The sequence below is a fragment of the Eleutherodactylus coqui genome, chromosome 4 (genome assembly GCF_035609145.1).
Source record: "Eleutherodactylus coqui strain aEleCoq1 chromosome 4, aEleCoq1.hap1, whole genome shotgun sequence".
In the NCBI taxonomy this organism is placed as follows: Eukaryota; Metazoa; Chordata; class Amphibia; order Anura; family Eleutherodactylidae; genus Eleutherodactylus; species Eleutherodactylus coqui.
The window spans coordinates 235,851,434-235,874,892 of record NC_089840.1 but is presented as its reverse complement, the minus strand read 5'-3'; the positions used below and the strand labels follow the sequence as shown (position 1 = coordinate 235,874,892).

The following is a 23,459-nucleotide window of genomic DNA, read 5'->3' as shown; positions in this document are numbered from 1 at the left end:
TTGAGAAGTTCAGTTGGTTTGCAAAACTTTTGTAAAAGTTTGGTTCGGTCTTAATTAGTTTGAACCAAACCAGAAGTTCAGCAAAACCCCTAAAACTAATATATAACATTGTCTATGAGCCATAAAATCCTAATGAAACACTGCGAGTGTTATACAGGGCTTCTATGGCCCTTAGATAGTGTTATACACCAGGACTGGTTTTGAACAAACTGAACCAGTAGAACCCTGTTTTGGGTAGAACTTTTCTAAAAGCTTGCCTTGAGTTTATGCCAAACCAAACTTTTAGCAAAGTGTGACCCAAAACAGGGTTCTACTGGTTTGATGCGCTCAACCCTAATTATTGTAAAGAGTCTCATAGAATTTGTGTGGCCCCTGTTACTGGGCCTTTTACCTCCAACATCTAGTTTATATCACCCAATAGACCAACACTGTACTGGATGTTATATCTGATGCCAATAGTATAATGTATATTTCTATAAACTGTATATATAATATCTGTCCTGTTTATTCTTATAACAGATGGTTCTGGAAAGTGAAGAAGGCCAAGCTAGTATTCCGGTACTTACCATATAGAATAATGCTTGTATTTCTCTAGTTTTACCATACTGAGTGATATAGAGGAGGAGATGCTACAATGTATTCCTATGTGTTTCCCTGAGAGAGATGAGTTCTATATAGATGGATTCTGTTTAGCGTCACATGATTATTGATTATTTTAACCAGAGTTGTGTTTTCTATCGTAGGAATTTCAAATTTTATGAAGTTTCTTGGCCACCGTGGCTGAAGACAATTCCGTAAGTCTATAGGAGAAGCAGGGTTATATTTATAAGGAGGTTGGGCACAGCTGGTGAATGTGACTTCTCTGCCACTGCCATGGTCATAGATCAGGACCCCCCCCCCCCCGCTCATAAAGAGAGGGAGATCAGTTCCAGCAGTGTGTGAGGGAATTGCTGTAGAAGTTGCCGATTATATAGTTGTAGTTTATGCTTTTTTGGTTTTGTTTTTTTTATTGGCTTTACAAATTATGTATTAATGTTTCATTTTATTTATTCTAAAGGGAGGAAGATGAGGAGGAGGAGGAGGAGGAGGATTTCCCTGATGAGAAGTATGTGTGTCATTTTTAGTAATGAGTGAACTTTTGAGAAATTCAGTTGGTTTGCAAAACTTTTGTAAAAAGTTTGGTTCAGTCTGAATTAGGGTGAACACCCACTTGCGTTTTTTTTAACGCTGCGATATCGCTGCTTTTTTTAACGCGATTGTCAATGGGACTTTCTAAGATTAAAAACGCATCGCACAAAAATCACAAAGCACAAACTTGTAATGTATTTTTAACATTAGAAAGTCCCATTGACAATCACGTAAAAAAACCTGCGATATTTCAGCGTTAAAAAAAACACAAGTGGGTGTTCACCTTTAGCTTGAACCAAATTAGAAGTTCAGCAAAACCCCTAAAATCCATGTATAACATTGTCTAGGAGCTATAAAAGCCCTATAAAACACTCAGAGTGATATACAGGGCTTTTATGGCCCTTAGTGTTATCCACCAGTGTTCAGGACTAATTTTGAATGAACTGAACCAGTTGAAACCTGTTTTGGCTAGAACTCTGCTAAAAGCTCAGTTCACGTTCATGCCAAACCAAACTTTTAGCAAAGTGTGACCCAAAACAGGGTTCTACTGGTTTGATTCCTCCAAAGTGATCATTGTAAAGAGTCTTATAGAATTTGTGTGGCCCCTGTTACTGGGCCTTTTACCCCCAACATCTAGTTTACATCACCCAATAGATATAACACTATCCTCTATGGGCCGGAGCTCCAGTGTTTGACTGTACTGGATGTTATATCTTATGCCAGTAGTATAATGTATATTCCTGGTACTTTCTATAACCTGTATATATAATATTTGTCATGTTTCTTCTTATAACAGTTGGATGCAGAAGGTGGAGGAGGCGAGGCCATTATTCCGGTACTTACCATATAGAATAATGCTTGTATTTCTCTAGTGTTACCCTACGGAGTCATATAGGAGGAGGCTGTTGTGGATACAATGTTTAGATAAAATACAACCTTCTTGTGTTATCTATCATGATATATAGAGGAGGAGATGCTACAATGTATTCCTATGTGTTTCCCTGAGAGAGATGAGTTATATATAGATGGATTCTGTGTAGCGTCACATAATTATTGATTATTCTAACCGCAGTTCTGTTTTCTATTGTAGGAGATTCAAATACAATGAAGTGTCTTTGTGGCCAAGTGTGCAGCCAATTCCGTAAGTCTATAGAAAAAGTAGGGTTACATTATAAGAAGGTTAGGCACAGCTGGTGAATGTGACTTCTCTACCACTGCCATGGTCATAGATCAGGACCCCCCGCTCATAACGAGAGGGAGATCAGTTCCAGCAGTGTATGAGGAAATTGCTATATAAGTTGTCTATTATATAGTTGTAGTTTTGGCTTTTTGGTCTTGGTTACTTATTGGCTTTCTAGATAATGTGCCTATATTTTATCTTATTTCTTCAAAAGGGAGGAAGATGAGGAAGAGGAAGAGGAGGAGGAGGAGGAGGAGGAGGAGGAGGAAGGAGGGACCATCAGCAGGTTTGTGGAAGGCTTGTGGTCTCCTATTATATGATGACTACCGTATATACATTTTAGAACATTGTAGATTTGAGGTGACAAGACTGTTTCATTACTGGATCTACATTTTATGATGCTTGACCTTAGTAATAACAGATTGTACAGATGAGATTTTTTTTCTGTATGTTCACACTTGACCAATTATCAATGATGATAACTGGAGCCGCGTTCTCCATTATAGGCCTATGAAACATCATGTAAAGGAGGCCTGGCCAAGTGTGGAATCACTAGATAGTTGTAGTTTAGGTTTTTGTTCTTGTTTTCTTATTGGCTTTCAGAATTCTGTTCCTATGTTTTACCTTTTTTATTCTAAAGGGAGGAAGATGTGGAGGATGAAGAAGAGATAGAGACCTTAGATCTGGTAGAAGAGACCATCTGCAGGTTGGTAGAAAGCTTATTATTACATATTATGTGGTGACTATATGCATTTTATAACATTGTAGATTAGGGTTGTCCAGACGGTTTCACTATTGGATCTGCATTTTATGGTCCTTCAGTCTGGTAGGAACAGATTCTATAGATGAGATTTTTTTTTGTAAGTTTCCAATTGAGCAATTATCAATGATTATAACTGGACCTGCGTTCTCCATTATAGGCCTATACAACACAGTGTAAAGGAGGCTTGGACAAGCAAGGAATCACTTCAGGAAGATTCTATAAGGTGCAGAGCTGGATTTATAATGCAGGATATTGTTGAACAAACCGAATCAGTGAAACCTTTTTTTGAGTCAAACCTTGCTAAAAGTTTGGTCTGCAACAAACCCAAACTGATTTTTTTGCAAAGTTCTACCCAAAACAGTTCTACTCCACACTGGTAGTGTTGTATCATTTATGGTAGTAGCTGAAGAACATTACACAGAACAATATCTATATGTTGAATCTTATGGACTGATAATGTCATCTGTTCTCCTCTCATCCATTGTATCTGATTATGTCTTGTTTTCAGAACCCAAAAATGGTGGATTCCGAAATGCCTACGGAGAAACATGTAAGTAAAATGGGTGCTAAAGAGGACATGTTGTCCGGTAACCAAACAACCCCTTTAACTTACAGATATTATACAGCACAATTTACACCACTGCCTAAAACTATTATATAACTGGATATTTACAGTATTTCCATTGATATTTCTCTCCACAGCAGGAGCAGCGAGAGCCGCCGTACCAGCAGCCGTCTTCCATCTCGGTAAATTCTAATTTCAATAATGCTTACTTTGCATTTCTTTCATTGAGATTCCTTGAAGCAGGGAGGACACATTTTGTTTCTCTGCTGCATTTCCCTATGTACAAAGCACATGTTATAACATTCACATGATTACTAGGTATTAGATTAATACTACCATAGAACTGTACATGGTGGAATGCAAGGAAGACAGAGGTTGTGTCTCTCCTATCCCTCCTACATGCATCACAACCATCGGGGTCTATTTACTTAGATTGATGCTTCACACGCCGGTCTAAGCAAACACTGTGCTAATCTATGAGCGACAAATGTGTTAAGAGGTGCGAGCTTCCAGATGCTAACATATGCCAGCTATAGGGTTGAGTAGGTTTGGGCTATAATCTATGCCTGTTTTTGCCAAAGATTATAGCAAATGTGACGAGCTGGACGCAGCCATCCCCTTAAAGCCGAGGCTTTCCCAATTTTGAAAAAGTGCCAAGGCACAATTAAATGCCTCAAAAGTTTCAGTTTTGGCACATGTACCAAAATTGCTACTTTTGGATAACAAAATCTTGTCATCCAAGGCTTTATGAATAGGCCCCATTGAGCTCCTTTATGTCTCCAGCCTCCACTGTCATCTCTGATGAGGCTCCCCACTATTGTTCTTTTCTTTAGTATAAACCCTATTCACTAATCTCTACTGTCGCCACAACATTTGTCTGTTCTTGTTGGTCTCACACTTCTTTTTTTCTAAATTTAGGCTATTTAGATCCATCTTGTGCTGCTGCACCGTGAAGACCCTGGAGTAACAAGTGAGTATGAGACTCCCCAGACTGGGACATCATACCGTCCAGGACTTGTATTTGCTCCACACTAGATGGTTGGCATTGAGGGATAACAGTAACAAGTGGTCAATGTCTCTGCAGCGCTGCCACAGGCAAAAATAAGTATTACACAGTCCTGATTGACAGCAATGAATATCCTATCTAATGCTGTACAATCGGCTTCTACATCCTTCAGCACAAGCTGCTTCTGCTTCACCTCATAGATGAGGCATACTCCCCATACACTATTAATGCTGGGGTGTCCCAATAGGATATTCAAGAATGGGTTCTCTGTATGAGAGTTAAAAAAACTGATAACAGACCTCTTCAGTAAACCCACAGATCGTAATAGTACATTACATTACGACAGCAATCACCCAAGGAGCATGGTCAATTCGCTCCCTTGGAGCCAGCTCCTACGGGTTCGTTGGATTGATGATGACTCTCTAAGATTAGTTGAAATGGGGAATAGATTTATTGGTAGGGGATATCCCCCTGATTTAATCAAGAAAACTATTGAAGAGGTGAGAAGGAAGGAAAGGAGTGAACTCGTGGTCCCCAAGAGAAAGAAAGACCATTTTTCCATCCAGAATTCCATTTACCAGCACATATGGCACCTCGAGCGGACATATTTCCAATATCCTCAACAAGCATTGGTCCATACTCTCCACCATTTACAGTCAGATCTTGGAATTTCAAAACAGGCCACTTATGTCCTATAGGAGATACAACCTGAGGGACAGATTAGTGACCCACGTGTCTTCAAATTTTTCTCAGACTGACACTCAGAGAGTTTTGGCTGCCCTTAATAATGAAAATTTCCCTTGCTACATTTGCGCCTGTTGCAGCAACTTGGTCAGGGGGGATTCCTTTTGTCATCCGCATTCGGGTAAACGTTATAAGATTAAGGGTAGATACACTTGATGGTCCTCCTTCGTAGTCTACCCCATCCTGTGCCCCTGTGGGTTGGCGTATGTTGGGGAGACCACGATGCAGGTCCGGACAAGAATGACAAACCATAAAAGCACCATAAGAACGGGCAATAAGGACACCCAATATCAAACCATTTTCTTGAAAAAAACATAACATCAGTCAGTTTAGACTTCAAGTGATTGATCATGTTCCTGTCACACCAAGAGGTAGGGACAGGGAATGGCTATTCATAAAAAGAGAAGTACTGTGGATTCATAACCTGGATAGATTGTCCCCAGGAGGCCTCAATACTGAGTACCATTTTATGCCCTTCATCTAGTCTACCATTTCTGTGGGCAGATTCTTCTAGTTTATGTTATAATTGTCTTTGTGATAACGGTTTTTAAATATTTATGTTGGTTTTTGTATTTTTTTCAGATTTTCCTGGTTGATGATGCAGCGCTTCCTTTGCTGTGTCGTCCTCTCCTCCAAGTGTTCTTGTTTCCATTGTTTTGCCTTGAATTTTTTTCAGTTTTTTCATTCATAAAGTTTATTGTTGTATTGTTCTGTTATCCCTCGTTTTTGGTTTATTTAATCTATATATTCCCTTGTATTATTGAACATAAGTGTGGATTATGGGCTGCTGCACTTACAATCTATTGCTTCAATACTTTTAACCCCTTCCCACTCCAAGACGTACATTAACATCCTGGAGCGTCGGGGTATGTATGAAGAAAGGTCGCAGGGCAACCCCTCTTCATACAGCGCGGGCGTCAGCTGTTTATTAAAGCTGACACCTGCGAGCAATAGCTGCAATCAGCCGTGCAGCACCCCTGTGGTGAGATCGGGGGAGCCGTGCAGGTGTCATGGCAGCCGGGGGCCTTCTGAAAGGCCCCAGGGCTGCCTTGGGAGACTGCCTCTAAAGTCATCCCAGTGGGGTGGCTTGATAGACTGCCTGTCAAATTGCAGTATGATGTAATGCTACAGCATTATGTCATACTGCAGAAGCGATCAAAGCATCGCATGTTTTAGTCCCTTTAAATAGCACCATTGAAAAATACAACCCGTCCCGCAAAAAACAAGCCCTCATACAGCGACGTCGATGGATAAACAAAGGAGTTATGATTTTTCTTTTTAACGGGGGGAGGAAAAAACAAAAATGGGGAAAAAAAGGGGGCCGCGTCATTAAGGGGTTAATAGTGAATCCGATATATAAAACAACTGGTCATTTCAGTGATTAATTTCTTGCTACACTTTGGGTATATATGAATATTGTTTTATGGAACCCTATGGATATGGTGATATTTATTAGCAGGCTTATGACTGATGAAACGAAGAATGAATATAGGCAGAGAGGGGGCGGGAGCTCAGAGCACTGCTCGTGGCTCTTCCAGCCTCCTCCCCCCCAGCAGAGAGAGACGACGTACACTACCGTTCAAAAGTTTGGGGTCACATTGAAATGTCCTTATTTTTGAAGGAAAAGCACTGTACTTTTCAATGAAGATAACTTTAAACTAGTCCTAACTTTAAACAAATGCACTCTATACATTGCTAATGTGGTAAATGACTATTCTAGCTGCAAATGTCTGGTTTTTTGTGCAAAATCTACAAAGGTGAATAGAGGCCCATTTCCAGCAACTATCACTCCAGTGTTCTAATGGTACAATGTGTTTGCTCATTGGCTCAGAAGGCTAATTGATGATTAGAAAACCCTTGTGCAATCATGTTCACACATCTGAAAACAGTCTAGCTCGTTACAGAAGCTACAAAACTGACCTTCCTGTGAGCAGATTGAGTTTCTGGAGCATCACATTTGTGGGGTCAATTAAACGCTCAAAATGGCCAGAAAAAGAGAACTTTCATCTGAAACTCGACAGTCTATTCTTGTTCTTAGAAATGAAGGCTAATCCATGCGAGAAATTGCTAAGAAATTGAAGATTTCCTACAACGGTGTGTACTACTCCCTTCAGAGGACAGCACAAACAGGCTCTAACCAGAGTAGAAAAAGAAGTGGGAGGCCGCGTTGCACAACTAAGCAAGAAGATAAGCACATTAGAGTCTCTAGTTTGAGAAACAGACGCCTCACAGGTACCCAACTGGCATCTTCATTAAATAGTACCCGCAAAACACCAGTGTCAACATCTACAGTGCAGAGGCGGCTGCGGGATTTTGAGCTTCAGGGCAGAGTGGCAAAGAAAAAGCCATATCTGAGACTGGCCAATAAAAGAAAAAGATTAAGATGGGCAAAAGAACACAGACATTGGACAGAGGAAGACTGGAAAAAAGTGTTGTGGACGGATGAATCCAAGTTTGAGGTGTTTGGATCACAAAGAAGAACGTTTGTGAGACGCAGAACAAATGAAAAGATGCTGGAAGAATGCCTGACGCCATCTGTTAAGCATGGTGGAGGTAATGTGATGGTCTGGGGTTGCTTTGGTGCTGGTAAGGTGGGAGATTTGTACAGGGTAAAAGGGATTCTGAATAAGGAAGGCTATCACTCCATTTTGCAACGCCATGCCATACCAAGTGGACAGCGCTTGATTGGAACCAATTTCATCCTACAACAGGACAATGACCCTAAACACACCTCCAAATTGTGCAAGAACTATTTACAGCAGAAGCAGGCAGCTGGTATTCTATCGGTAATGGAGTGGCCAGCGCAGTCACCAGATCTGAACCCCATTGAGCTGTTGTGGGAGCAGCTTGACCGTATGGTACGCCAGAAGTGCCCATCCAACCAATCCAACTTGTGGGAGATGCTTCTAGAAGCGTGGGGTGCAATTTCACAAGCTTACCTCAACAAATTAACAGCTGGAATGGCAAAGGTGTGCAATGCTGGAATTGCTGCAAAAGGAGGATTCTTTGACGAAAGCAAAGTTTGATGTAAAAACAATGTTATTTCAAATACAAATCATTATTTCTAACCTTGTCAATGTCTTGGCTCTATTGTCTATTCATTTCACAACACATGGTGGTGAATAAGTGTGACTTTTCATGGAAAACACAAAATTGTTTGGGTGACCCCAAACTTTTGAACGGTAGTGTATATCGGCTGGGCGTCAAAACCCAGCCAATATACTTTCGTCTGAATCCAGCCTAAGGATGCAGCCGACTTTGGATCTAATTTTTTGGGATTCTCATCTTCACTTTTGAAAAACCATAACTTTTTTTTATTTTTCCATTGATCTAGCAGTATGAGGGCTTGGTCGGTGCATGGCCAGCTGTAAGTCTTATTTGTACCATTACGGGTAACATATAATATATTGCATAATTTATTATTTTTGGGGAGTTTTTTTAGGCTTTTTTTTATAGTGTTTGCTATGTGCACTAAAAAGGGTGTTCAATTTTTTGTACGGCTTGTTACAGATGCAGTGCTATCAATCTTTTATTAATTTTGCCTTTTTTTTACTATTTTAATTTTTTTTACATTGATGTAGGGAACTTGAACATGTAATCTCATCATCGCTCAGATAATACACTGTAGTTCTGTGCTGCAGTGTATTATCTAGAGACTTTAACGATTACAATCTATGGCAGTCCCGGATGTAGTTGCCGTGGCAATCTATTGGCCCTCTGAAAATACATGCTGAGGAGGTCAGGGAAGGAGCTCCCTCCCCCTCTTAGTGCTCCATTCACTTTCAAATCGGACTGCTAAGATACCCGAGCAAGAACAGATTCAATATTTTCGTTGGCCCATTGAAATGAATTGAGCACTGACCGCGCATCCATTCAGAGTAAACCTACTGTAGAGGGAGAAGCGACTCCCGCAGTGATATGAGAGCAGGGCACGGGAGTCCCATTCTCAAGATTGGCAAGTGTCTCAGTAGTGAGACCCCACCCATCAGGAAGTTATCCCTGTGGATAGGGAATAACTTGAAATTCTGGTACAACCCCTTTAAATAATGCAGGTAAATTAGAAAATCTGTTTACAAATTCTGCTTTAATAAAGCAACGCCAAAAAACAGCCCAAAGTAAAACTTATATGCAATTATATGGGTCAAGGTCTCATCTCCGAAAATCTAATACACATAATTTGTCCCTTAATCATTGTTACAGTCCTGTAAAAGATCATTAGAGCGATCTCTGTACTATCCATTCATAGATTTGTACATTGGTTATTCCAAATTCCAATTCTGTCCGTTCAGTCGTTTCCGACTATTGGACATTCTGTAATTCTCTCCATGCTTCTCTATGGCAGCTTTCAATTGCCTGATGTCCATTCCCGTGTCCTTCTTGAAGGCGTCCAGCCAACGTGTCTTTTGTCTTCCCGATTTCCTTTTACCACTGACAGTTACAAGTAGCATCACTTTTTCCAGCAAATTCGCCCTCATCACATACGCTAAGTAAGTCGGTCTCTGTTTCGTGATCTTGCCTTCCAGGAACACCTCTGGGTTGCTACAGTCTAAGACAGTCTATTTGTTGGTGACGCTAGCTGTCTAGGGGTTTCGTACACTTTTCCTCCAACACCACAGCTTAAAAGTGTCAATTCTTCTGCTGTCTGGTATCCCCAATGTCCGCGTCCCAGACATATGTTGCAATCGGGAAGACGATGGCTATGATTAACCTTCCTTGGATGGTGACTGAGACATTCTTGCACTTCCATATTGGGTTCATGCTCACCATGGCTGTACCCCCAGTGCTAATAGACGCTTTATCTCACCTGTCGTGGTGACACTATGATCAATGAGGAGCCCAAGGAATACGAACATATTAACTACTTTGATTTCCTTGCTGTTGACCTTTTATGTGGACTTTCTTCTCCTTGATTGTCATTAGATTGCCCCTAAACTGCCTTTTTTTAACCCAAACTGAGTAACCCTAAGTTTGATCCTTGAGCTCCAATCCACCCATACCCCTAAAGAGTCCCTACGGTCCCAGTAAGGTGGGGGTGTACAATATATTTTTGGATTATTTTAACTTTTTTTGGCAATGATTCTGTTTCACTCTTTTACCGCCTTTATTTGTCCAGGACAGAACACCACAACACCAGACTGAAAGCAAAACCATGAAAATGTCAATTTCTTAAAATATATTGATTATACAGTATAGTGCGATTTACAAACCAGTAAAGAAAATAAACCAATTCCAGATCGAAATATCAGAAAAAGGGGGAAAAAAACAATCACGATTAGAAATAAGCTGTGTTCTAAACCAGAAGCATGCCTGCGATTACGGTGCAGAGAACGTGAACTCCAGCTTGTCACAATGGATGGCGCTCTGGAGTTCGTGTTTTCATCCCAAAATGTTAAGTATCCGTAGAAAGGCTGTTTCATTGTGCAGGGTTCACAAACATGTGCTTTCTAGATCACTGATCAGAATCGAACAGACAGCGCTGTGGAATAGACATCATTCGGCAAAACTATGTCTCAAAGCTAAGTGTAACAGAATAGAGCAGAACAAGGGGGCACGTGCGAATGCTTCTCTTACACTGTGGAGGAAGTGCGATCAATGCTCGGTACCTATTCCCATGCATGTGGGGGTCATGCTCCATTGCAGTAAATACTCTTGTTCTTAGGATCTCGTTGAAATGCCATAAAGAAATGTTGTGGGTAAACCCCCATTAAAGTGAATCTCCACTTTCATCATGCTGCTTTAGGCCCATAGTTCTGTGCTTATTAATTAGTTAATGTATCTTTATAGCTGAGATGAGAAACCTGCAGCTAACTCCACAACTGAAAGGGGGATCTGGGTTCAACAAGTTAGCCACGGGGAAAATAACTAGCTGATCGGTGGAGGTCTGACCGCCGCTGGGATCCGAGAAGGACGGGTCTGATCGGATTCCATATGAACAAAGTATATATCGCGCAGCTGCACTGTTGCTCCATTCATTTCAATGAGAGCGCAGGAAATTGCCAAGTTCAAGCGTTTGGTAGTCTCCAATGCTTTCATTAAAGTGAAGGTAATGGCAGTACACCTGTGTGATCTCCGCTCCTGTCATTTGGGGACCAACCAGACCCCCATTCTCAGGATCGGTGGAGATCCCAGCAGTCGGACCCCCATCGATCAGCTAGTTATCCTCTATCCCGTGGAATATTCCTTTAAGGAAACAGCCAAGCATGGAAGCCTTACACCATTTCTGTAACACCCATTTACTTCAGTGGGAATTATGGAAACAAATTACGACTGCTGAACTCTGCTGCTTCTGTAACGGCTGGCGAGGTGGTCAGGAAACCAGCTGCAAGTTTCTCATCTCAGCTTGGAAGTGCTGATATAGGACAACCCCTTTAAAAAGTCCTAAAGCAATGCAGCCTCAGATCCATTTCCTAGTTAGCAGTGGATGGATCAGTTACCAGTTTGGGGATAGAGTAGTTATATAGTGTAAGGTAATGGGGTGGAGGCACCAGTGAACTTTACCAACAGAACTTACAGACAACCTACAGCTCTCTAGCTGTTGGAATACAAGTCCCAGCATGCCTATCCGATTCTAGGCAGCAAGGAAGAACGAGGGATACAGTACCATAACTGCTGAATAGCTACAGGTTTCTAATACATACTTAATGTAAATCATCTCCGATTAAAAGTAATATAAGGGTAATAATCTGGGAATATGCACCAGACTTACCGTACAGTCACAGCTCTGAATACCTGCTCTGCCACCTGTGAATCTCCAGCTGTTGTGCAAGGCATGCTGGGATTTGTAGTTTCCCAATCGCTGAAGGTCCAGAGGCTGCAGAGCATTGTCCTAAATGAGAACGCTGAAATAATACTACGATATATTGGTCACTTTCAGTAAACAAAATAATGCAACAAACCGGATAAGCGTGTCATAAAACGTCCTGGAAGGAAACCAGACGCAACGGCGCGGCATCGGTCGGTCATCATTAAACACCCAAAACCTTAAAAAAATGGAAGAATCTAAATAAAAATGTTATAGCAACATTAATACAAGGACAGCGGGTTGTGACAAAGTATCCGGATACCAGGACCACCGGCCGAGATGGGTTATCATGAGAAGTTTCAGGGGTTTCCGTACGACCAAAACACTGTTTTCTACAATCATATGACATGATTGGCCGCTGTGGTCACAACTTCTGGTAACGGACGTCCATCAATAGATGAAGGTAAGTAGAACATCACATACCGGGATAGTCACCCATGGCCAGGCATACACTTACATGATTAAACTCCCCCAAGCCGCCATAGCTTGCAGTATTCTTAAGGTTTTATCCTAAGGTAGGACAGAAAGAATATCCTAGGACCCCATCTATACATGTAGCATCATGTGCGCAGATAGTGGCCACCCGTACAGGAATCACATGCTTGCTCGGCAACATGTACTACCCGCAGAAGATACACCCTGCAGAAGAGCTTTCTGCCAGAAGAGACAGAGATTCTGTAAAGGTTTTACAGCGGTTGTTTAGTTGACAACTATTGATGAGCTTTCCTTGGGCAAGGCCATCAATTGTAGATTAGTGAGGACCTGCAATCAATGACCCCCTCCAAACAGCTGTTTAACAGGCCACTGTGCTTTATACACTGAGCCTATATCTGCAGAAAGCAGACAGCTCCATTTCCACTGTAGAGGTCAGACTTGGTATTGCAGGCACAGCTCTCATTGAAGTGAATGAGAATTTTGCATGTAATACCAGGCCTGCCTCCTGCAGAAATCAGCTTAGTGCATACGCGCATTGCCCTGTCAACAAATTGATTGGTAGGGGTCCTGGGTGTCACACCCCACTGACTTACTATTAGTGGCCTATCCTAAGGATAGGCCATGAATAGTTGACAATTGGACAACCCCTTTAAATACTATGTGTGTGCAGTTAGGGTTTAGTGTGAGCAACCACACCATGTCCTTTTTAGGTCATAAATACTGTAGTAATCAATTTATTAAAAAATCTAGGGGTTGGAGCTCTAACTTCCTGACACAGGTCTCCAGATGTCTAGAGTTTAAAAAAGAGATTACATTCTGGCTTTCTGCAGCCACCACTAGGGGGAGCTCATTGAATACAGGCAGAGTGTGAAAAGCAGAATTGTATAGAATGCATAGGCAAATCTACGGAACGTGCAAGGCTTTTAGGCAGAGTATGAAATGTGTGTTTGAGTTAAATATGCTACATAATGTCCCTAGGCATGGTATAGAATACCTAGGCATTATACAGAATTAGAAGTACTATTTAAGCATGAAAAGAGTCATGAAAGCCTTTATGGGGTAAAAAAGACGTATAAGAAAAAAGCAACGAGAAATATAAAACGAGAGTATAGGACTTTCTTACTGATAAACAGAAAATAAAACAAAATAGTATTGACCTAGCGGTGCGCAGCGCCTGTGTCTCCGAGTCCTTCAGGACCCCTTAGCAGTGAGTTAGCACTCAGCTCTATTTCTCTAAGTCATATTTTCAAAGTGGCAGCAGCCGGGGAAGGCGAGGAGCTGGATGTTTCCTGACTCCTATCCTACCAAGTCGACGAGGCACCATCAGAGGACACATAAGACTGACCAATGGGCGGCAGTGCATAGGGTACTAAGTGAGTGGAGCCTGTAGGACCTGCGTCCCGAAACCATGCCATGGCATGGTTCAGCCTCGCATGCAGACAGCCTGCAGGCACTGTGGTCTCCAGAGTCTGCACTGTCTGTCAGTGTGAGTGCACTGGAGGAGCGAGACAGCAGGAAGGTGAATGACTGCGGGACTGTAGGAGTACACCTTGGAGGAGGATGACGGTTGGATTGTGGGACATTGGATAAAGAGGATAGGGGTTTCAGTGTGGGACACTGAAGGAAGATGATGGGTGTTGGATTGCGGGACACTGGAAGAAGATGAGAGGGGTTGGATTGTGGGATACTGGAAGATGAGAGGGGTTGGATTGTGGGACATTGGAGAAAGAGGATGAGGGTTGGATTGTGGGACATTGGAGAAAGAGGATGAGGGTTGGATTGTGGGACACTGTAGAAAGATGATAGGGGTTGGATTGTGGGACACTGGAGGAAGATGATGAGTGTTGGATTGTGCGACACTGAAAGAAAATGATGGGGCTTGGATTGTGGGACACTGGAGAAAGATGATGAGGATTGGATTGTGGGACACTGTAAAACGATGATGATGGTTGGATTGTGGGACATTTGAGAAATATGATGGGGGTTGGATTGTAGGACATTGGAGGAAGATAATGGGGTTTGGATTGTGGGTAGAGATGAGCGAGCACCAAAATGCTCGGGTGCTCCTTACTCGGGACGAACTTTTCGCGATGCTCGAGGGTTCGTTTCGAGTAACGAACCCCATTGAAGTCAATGGGCGACCCGAGCATTTTTGTATATCGCCGATGCTCGCTAAGGTTTTCATTTGTGAAAATCTGGGCAATTCAAGAAAGTGATGGGAACGACACAGAAACGGATAGGGCAGGCGAGGGGCTACATGTTGGGCTGCATGTCAAGTTCCCAGGTCCCACTATTAAGCTACAATAGCGGCAAGAGTGGCCCCCCCCCCCCTCCCAACAACTTTTACTTCTGAAAAGCCCTCATTAGCAATGCATACCTTAGCTAAGCACCACACTACCTCCAACAAAGCACACTCACTGCCTGCATGACACTCCGCTGCCACTTCTCCTGGGTTACATGCTGCCCAACCCCCCCCCCCCCCCCCCCACGACCCAGTGTCCACAGCGCACACCAAACTCTCCCTGCCCAGCCTTCAGCTGCCCTCATGCCACGCCACCCTCATGTCTATTTATAAGTGCGTCTGCCATGAGGAGGAACCGCAGGCACACACTGCAGAGGGTTGGCACGGCTAGGCAGCGACCCTCTATAAAAGGGGCGGGGCAATAGCCCACAATGCTGTACAGAAGCAATAAGAAATCCAATCCTGTGCCACCTCCATCAGGAGCTGCACACGTGGGCATAGCAATGGGGAACCTATGTGCCACACACTATTCATTCTGTCAAGATGTCTGCATGCCCCAGTCAGACCGCGGTTTTTTATAAATAGTCACAGGCAGGTACAACTCCGCAATGGGAATTCCGTGTGCACCCACAGCATGGGTGGTTCCCTGGAACCCACCGGCTGTACATTAATGTATCCCATTGCAGTGCCCATCACAGCTGAGGTAACGTCCGATTAAATGCAGGTGGGCTTCGGCCCACACCTCATGCCCCAGTCAGACTGGGGTTCTTTAGAAGTAGACACATGCAGTTACAACTTCCTGTGGACCCACGGCATGGGTGGCTCCCTGGAACCCACCGGCGGTACATAAATATATCCCATTGCATTGCCCATCACAGCTGAGGTAATGTCGTGCTTAATGCAGGTGGGCTTCGGCCCACACTGCATGCCCCAGTCAGACTGGGGTTCTTTAGAAGTGGACACATGCAGTTACAACTCCCTGTGGACCCACAGCATGGGTGGGTGCCAGGAAGCCACCGGCGGTACATAAATATATCCCATTGCATTGCCCATCACAGCTGAGGTAATGTCATGTTTAATGCAGGTGGGCTTCGGCCCACACTGCATGCCCCAGTCAGACTGGGGTTCTTTAGAAGTGGACACATGCAGTTACAACTTCCTGTGGACCGACAGCATGGGTGGGTGCCAGGAAGCCACCGGCGGTACATAAATATATCCCATTGCAGTGCCCAACACAGCTGATGTAACGTCAGCTGTAATGCAGGTGGGCTAAAAATTCATTTGATTACACTGTAGGTGAGGGCCCCCAAAAATTGGTGTACCAACAGTACTAATGTACCTGAGAAAAATTGCCCATGCCCAACCAAGAGGGCAGGTGAAATCCATTAATCGCTTTGGTTAATGTGGCTTAATTGGTAACTAGGCCTGGAGGCAGCCCAGTTAAAATAAAAATTGGTTCAGGTGAAAGTTTCAACGCTTTAATGAGCATTGAAACGTATAAAAATTGTGGGCTTAAGAAAAATTGCCCGTTCAGCGTGATTATCTGAGGTTTCAGGAGGAGGAGGAGGAATATTATACACAGATTGATGAAGCAAAAAGGTCCCCGTTTTTGATGGCAATAGAGAACGATGCTTCCATCCGCGGGTGCAGCCTACGTATTGCTTAGGTATCGCTGCTGTCCGCTGGTGGAGAAGAGAAGTCTGGGGAAATCCAGGCTTTGTTCATCTTGATGAGTGTAAGCCTGTCGGCACTGTCGGTTGACAGGCGGGTACGCTTATCCGTGATGATTCCCCCAGCCACACTAAACACACTCTCTGACAAGACGCTAGCCGCAGGACAAGCAAGCACCTCCAGGGCATACAGCGCGAGTTCAGGCCACGTGTCCAGCTTCGACACCCAGTAGTTGTAGGGGGCAGAGGCGTCACGGAGGACGGTCGTGCGATCGGCTACGTACTCCCTCACCATCCTTTTACAGTGCTCCCGCCGACTTAGCTTTGACTGGGGAGCGGTGACACAGTCTTGCTGGGGAGCCATAAAGCTGTCCAGGGCCCTAGAGAATGTTCCCCTGCCTGTGCTGTACATGCTGCCTGATCTCCGCGCCTCCCCTGCTACCTGGCCCTCGGAACTGCGCCTTCGGCCACTAGCGCTGTCGGATGGGAATTTTACCATCAGTTTGTCCGCCAGGGTCCTGTGGTATAGCAACACTCTCGAACCCCTTTCCTCTTCGGGTATGAGAGTGGAAAGGTTCTCCTTATACCATGGGTCAAGCAGTGTGTACACCCAGTAATCCGTAGTGGCCAGAATGCGTGTAACGCGAGGGTCACGAGAAAGGCATCTTAACATGAAGTCCGCCATGTGTGCCAGGGTACCTGTACGCAACACATGGCTGTCCTCACTAGGAAGATCACTTTCAGGATCCTCCTCCTCCTCAGGCCATACACGCTGAAAGGATGACAGGCAAGCAGCATGTGTACCCTCAGCAGTGGGCCAAGCTGTCTCTTCCCCCTCCTCCTCATGCTCCTCCTCCTCCTCACCGCGCCGAGATATAGACAGGAGGGTGCTCTGACTATCCAGCGACATACTGTCTTCCCCCGGCTCTGTTTCCGAGCGCAAAGCGTCTGCCTTTATGCTTTGCAGGGAACTTCTCAAGAGGCATAGCAGAGGAATGGTGACGCTAATGATTGCAGCATCGCCGCTCACCACCTGTGTAGACTCCTCAAAGTTTCCAAGGACCTGGCAGATGTCTGCCAACCAGGCCCACTCTTCTGAAAAGAATTGAGGAGGCTGACTCCCACTGCGCCGCCCATGTTGGAGTTGGTATTCCACTATAGCTCTACGCTGCTCATAGAGCCTGGCCAACATGTGGAGCGTAGAGTTCCACCGTGTGGGCACGTCGCACAGCAGTCGGTGCACTGGCAGATTAAACCGATGTTGCAGGGTCCGCAGGGTGGCAGCGTCCGTGTGGGACTTGCGGAAATGTGCGCAGAGCCGGCGCACCTTTCCGAGCAGGTCTGTCAAGCGTGGGTAGCTTTTCAGAAAGCGCTGAACCACCAAATTAAAGACGTGGGCCAGGCATGGCACGTGCGTGAGGCTGCCGAGCTGCCGAGCCGCCACCAGGTTACGGCCGTTGTCACACACGACCATGCCCGGTTGGAGGCTCAGCGGCGCAAGCCAGCGGTCGGTCTGCTCTGTCAGACCCTGCAGCAGTTCGTGGGCCGTGTGCCTCTTATCTCCTAAGCTGAGTAGTTTCAGCACGGCCTGCTGACGCTTGCCCACCGCTGTGATGCCACGCCGCGCGACACCGACTGCTGGCGACGTGCTGCTGCTGCTGACACATCTTTTTTTTTTTTTTTTTATTAAATCTGTTTTTATTAAAGTTTTCAATTTTACAGTATGACATCATCAGACAACAAAAGGCTAATCGCATAACGTAATACACAGTTTTCAATTCAGAGGATACTAGACAGATCAGAAGACTGTGATGCATTTTGACAGATAACAGGGTGATTGTTAGGCTGGAGTAACGTTTTGACTCAACCAGACAAGAACAATATGAGAATATCTCATTAAAAAAGGCCTTGTAACATACATAACGAGACAGGACAAAGACAAGGGGGAGTGAAAGGAGGGGAATGGGGAAAGGTAACAGGGGGGGGAAGTTGGGTGTTTGGTAGGGGTGCAGCGGGCGATACTATGTCCCGAAGATATGTAATCAAGCTAAATAGAAAAAATGTCGAGGAGTCTCAGGTCACGCCAGGAAACCCAGGTTTTAATGAACTTATCATATGAGTTGTTGTGCCAACTTGAAAGCTCTTCCAGGTTGTAGATCGTGTCTACTTTGTCTCTCCATTGCTTCAGAGAGGGGGTTGCCTCGCGGTGCCAGCAGAGAGGAATCAGAGCCTTTGCAGCGTCTATCAGGTGAGCTATCAACTTATCCCTATTCGGGTGGAATGATGGGCATGGCCTCCAGAGGAACACCATGTCTGGCGTGAGTGAAAATGCTGGTTTTATCTTTTCCAGGACCTTCCCCACCCCTTTCCAAAAGGGTCTCAACCTTTCGCACGTCCACCAGATGTGGAGGTACGATCCCACCTCCCCCTTACACCTCGAGCAGCAGTCCTGAGGGGATAATTTGTAAGCTGAGAGCCATTGCGGAGTCCTGTACCACCTGACCAGGAGTTTGTAATGGGATTCTTGAGCAAGAATGCAAGGAGATAAGCCGAGTGAGGTGTTCAGGATCGCTTTAATTTCACTAGGGGAGAGAGTTAGGTTCAGTTCCTTTTCCCATGAGGTGATGAATGTAGGTTTTGTTGGGTTATGGGGAGTGATAAAGTGCTTCCTTATCAGGGAGATTTTCCTCTTACTTGGCATGATGTATTTAAGTGTACTTTCGAAAGGGGTCAAGGGTCTGGCTGTGCCATGGCTCTTAAGGAAGTCTCCTATTGTCTTGGTCACTGATGCAAGAGTGAGGAAGGAGGGGGCCCAACTCGGTAACAGTCTTTGTGGGATCTCTGAAGGGGGAAAGTGAGCTAGCTCCTGCAGATCTCCGATTTTGTGGTCCCCGAATTTCACCCAGATCGAAGCATTACATTAGTCAGATGGCAATTCTAACAGTTTATGAATAGTACTTAACGGGAAAATTGGAGATGGGTCTGGGGCCAGCTCCTTTCTCACCGTGTCCCATACCTCGCATGGTCCTCTCAAGAGGGGACAGAAGTCCCTTCGTCTATAGTTATTTCTGCTCGGATACCATAGATCCTCCAATAGCACCGCATTATTCCGAGCCAAGGCTAGCTTAGGAAGCAGATTGTTTTTAGCCGGAAGGACTAAGTCCAACCAATGGCTCAGCTGCGAGGCCCTATAATAATCGAGTATGTTAGGGAGACCGATTCCACCCTCTGATTTCCTCTTGATCATTAGGCTGTATGCCAGCCTTGGTCTTTTATGCCTCCACACGTATGCTGCGAAAGCTGAGCGAAGAGACTTAAAAAAGCTGCTCGGAAGGTGTATGGGAAGCATCCTAATCTTGTACAAAATTTTTGGCAGGACATAGGATTTCAAGATGTTCCTCCTACCGAACCAGGACATAATTGGCAAGTCGTATTCGGTTAGGAGCTTCTTAACCTGGTCCAGTAGTGGAGCGAAATTTACATCGTATATGTCTTTGGTTCTCTTTGGTATTTTTATACCAAGATAGTCCAGGGAAGTCTCCGACCATGCAAAGGGAGATGTTGTCCTGAGTATTTCGCAACGAGAAACGGGAATGGAGATGTTGAGAACCGTGGATTTATTAAAATTTATTTTAAAATTTGAAATTTCTCCAAAAGCGTTTAGTATCTCAACTAACCTGACAAAGCCTTTTTCGGGATTGGTTATGAGGAAGACTATGTCATCCGCAAAAGCCGCAGTGGACAAAGTGTCCTCTCCTATGTTTAGGCCCTTAATGTCAGGATCCTGTCTCATTTGTGTTAGGAGGGGCTCAAGTGTCAGTATGAAAAGTGAGGGAGAGAGAGGGCAGCCTTGACGAGTGCCATTTGTAATGTCAAACGGAAGTGATAATACTTCGTTGACCCGAAGTCTAGCGTGAGGACACTCGTACAGCGAAAAAATGGCGGACACAAACTCCTCTGGAATATTATAATTAAGTAGGGTGCTTTTCATGTAGTTCCAGCTGACCCTATCAAATGCCTTCTCGGCATCGGTTCCGACGAAGGCTAACGGAATGTTTTGGGTCCGTGCATATCGCGCTGCATAGAGGAGCCTGTAGCAGTTGTCTCTACCCTCTCTCCCCCCCACAAAACCCGCCTGTTCTCCACTGATCAGAGCAGGTATAAATCTATCTAACCTTTTGGCCAGTAGCTTTGCCCACAGCTTGGACGTCTTGATTAATAAGAGATATGGGCCTGTAACTCCCACAGAGCACAGGGTCCTTGTTTTCTTTATGAATTAATGCTATATGCGCCTCCTGTGCCTGTTTGGGTAGTTTGGACCCTGAAAGAAGTGCATTGAACAAGTCCGTCAATCTGGGGGTCAAAGTAGACTCGAAAGTCTTAAGGTATGTCAAGGTTAGACCGTCAGGTCCTGGGCTCTTATTGGGTGGGCAGGAGGCTATTAGATCTTTTATCTCCGACTGTGTCACAGGTTCAAGTAATTCTCTTGCTTCTTCCCTTTTTAATTTTGGTAAAGTGAGACGGCTTAAGAAGGAGTCAATTTGCTCCTTAATTTTAGGTGTCGGCCCCTCTGGGGATTGTCTCTGTAGATTGTACAGATCCGTATAAAAAAGTTGGAATTGTCTGGCAATGTCTTTAGTTGAGGTTACAATTGTATTGGTCCCAGTTTTGATGGCATGGATTGTACTTTTGGCCCGTGCTTTCTTAATTAAAGAAGATGTATATTTGCTACCTTTATTGCCTCGTGCGTAGACAATATGCTTCCTATAAAGGTGTTTTTTATTGAATTTAGAATCCAGACACAATCGTAGGTCCTTCCTTAGCTCTGACAGTTTATCTAGGAGGGAATTAGTTTGCAAAAGCTTTGCTAGCTGCTCTATCTTAGCTATTTGCGCCAGTTTATCATCTATTTCTTTTTGTTTTATTTTTTTAGTTCTGGAGCCCAGAGCAATCAGCAGACCTCTCACGTAAGCCTTATGGGCCTCCCAAACCATGGGCAATTCTACCTCCCTTCCCGCATTAAGTTGGAAATATTCTTCAACTTGGTTAGTTAATTTTATGGTCTCTTCTTTTGAGTCCAATAGTGTAGCATTAAGCCTCCATCTCCATTCCTTGGGGACTTGCCATAGAGAACGGAGTGTTATGTGTACAGGTGTGTGGTCGGAGACTGTCATCGAGCCCATCTCGGCTCCCACCAAATCCGTGAGAAGTTCGGATGAAATAAACAGGTAATCAAGCCTCTGATAGGATAAGTGTACCTGGGAAAAGAAGGAGTAATCCTTCGTTGTTGGATATAGAAGTCTCCAGGCATCCACTAAGCCCATATCCTGCAGGCATTTATTGAGCCTCCTCAGTCTCAATCTAGGTAACTGGGATCGCCCGGTGGAGGAATCAAGAATGGGATTGAGGGTGGCGTTAATGTCTCCTCCCAATATGATATGACCCTCTGCAAAGTGTTTAAGCACTTCTAACTGAGAGACTAACCAGGAGGCCTGATCCGTATTGGGAGCATACAGGTTTGCAATTGTGATTTGTTTATTGTTAATGGTCCCCTTCAGGAACATGACCCTTCCCTCACCGTCAGTGTACTGCGAGTTGCAGATGAAACTGAGCGTTTTGTGAAAGAATATTGAGACCCCCCTGGAGGCTGAGGAAGTGTAAGTGCTGTGAAAACTCTGAGCAAATTGTTTACCTGGCAACGCAAAGCACCTATCCCCCTTGTAGTGGGTCTCCTGGAGGAGGAGAATCTTGGTGGCGTATCTTTTGAGAAGTAGAGACACTCCATGTCGTTTTTCGGGCGTGTTGAGACCCCGAACATTGAAGGAAGTTATCCTCAAGTCATCCATGTCGCCCTGCTTATAGGAAGGAGGAATAAGATAAAAGGTTACTTAATAGAGTTCCCGGTCTTGTGCTGAGGTCCTCCTACCAACCCAAGATATAGGATGCGGACAAATGAAGGGATGGGGGTGGGAACCGAGGTAAATATAGAAGCAAGTATACACTAGGAAGTAAGACACTTAGAGTAAACGAAAACTACCCAGACAGACAAGTAAAATAATACAATATATGATATTAAGAGTAAGATGTATAAGACTCCTGTTATTAGGTGAATGAGTTGCAAACAGGTAACTCAACAGCAACACCTAAGTGCTTTAATAGAGAAAACCCACGGCCTGGTCCGATGAGCACGGTCGTGGACCCTGGCTATTGATGGGGATTCAGGCAGGGGGCTGGTTTAATAACCAGCGAGAGATGAGTGAATATCAAACAGAAAAGCAAACATAACCTTGAAGAAAATGTTACCCAAAGCTGTAGCAGAAAATTTTGAATAACTAGTGACCTTGGAGGTCTTGTGGGTAACTGTAAGGGGCTAGAGAGGAGACTTCCCCCCAATCTCTCAGGGAAAAGTTAAGCGTGTCACCGCCTCCTCTGCAACCCGGTCAGATTGAGAAGACCAGAGGGGTCAGGCTCCACCGACATACACATATCAACAGTACCGACTCTCCAACTGATGCAACTAGCAATAAAGTAGAGTCGGAAGTAAGATAATGTTCACGGGTGGGTGGTAACCCACGTCCTCTCGGAGAGAGTAATTTAGAAAACCTCTGGTGGATTCAGGTGTCCATCGTGTCCGTTTCTTCTCTGGACTTCTTTTTTCTCCCTTTGGGTGACTTATGGTTGCAAACTGGTGTCCAGCCTTCTGTATCGGGTAGGCTGGAGAATCTAGGGAGGTCGGGTATAGGCAACCAGCTTGGGATTTTGATAGGTGGAATGTCCAGTATCTGCCAGCACTGTTGGAGGTCTCCAGGGGAGCGGATATTGATTTTCTGACCCGTGTGGGTTATCCCCAACCCGAAGGGGAACAACCATGCGTATCTTATTCCTTTTTCCTTGAGGACCTCCAGAAGGGGGCGCATTAAACGC

The 23,459-nt window shown here is 44.5% G+C and overlaps 1 long non-coding RNA gene across 1 annotated transcript; it reads left to right on the top strand.

The window, feature by feature from the left end:
- The first annotated feature begins 2,555 nt into the window (after positions 1–2,555).
- LOC136624903 (uncharacterized) lies at positions 2,556–4,598 on the top strand. The gene is made up of 6 exons (XR_010792485.1): positions 2,556–2,594; positions 2,949–3,014; positions 3,229–3,294; positions 3,580–3,621; positions 3,774–3,818; positions 4,555–4,598. It is a non-coding gene; the product is annotated as an uncharacterized lncRNA (long non-coding RNA).
- The last annotated feature ends 18,861 nt before the right edge of the window (positions 4,599–23,459 follow it).